This window comes from Trachymyrmex cornetzi, unplaced genomic scaffold (genome assembly GCF_001594075.2).
Source record: "Trachymyrmex cornetzi isolate Tcor2-1 unplaced genomic scaffold, Tcor1.1 scaffold166, whole genome shotgun sequence".
Taxonomy (NCBI): Eukaryota; Metazoa; Arthropoda; class Insecta; order Hymenoptera; family Formicidae; genus Trachymyrmex; species Trachymyrmex cornetzi.
The window spans coordinates 23,360-23,603 of record NW_017296266.1 but is presented as its reverse complement, the minus strand read 5'-3'; positions in this window follow the sequence as shown (position 1 = coordinate 23,603).

Genomic DNA, 244 nt, shown 5'->3' with positions numbered 1-244 from the left:
AACGGAAAAGTAACGAAAAGTTACTTTCTCAAGTAACGGTAACTGTAACGAGTTACTTTTAAAAATCGGTAACTAGTAACGGTAACTTGTTACTTTTCCAACTCGGTAACGAGTAACTGTAACTTGTTACTTTTAAAAAGTAACTTTTCATTCCCTGCTTGTCTTTCGTTTAGTAGTATTTTTAATTGAGAGCATTAAAGGAACCTTAAATTCACAATTATAGACAAATACAAATTTATGAAAA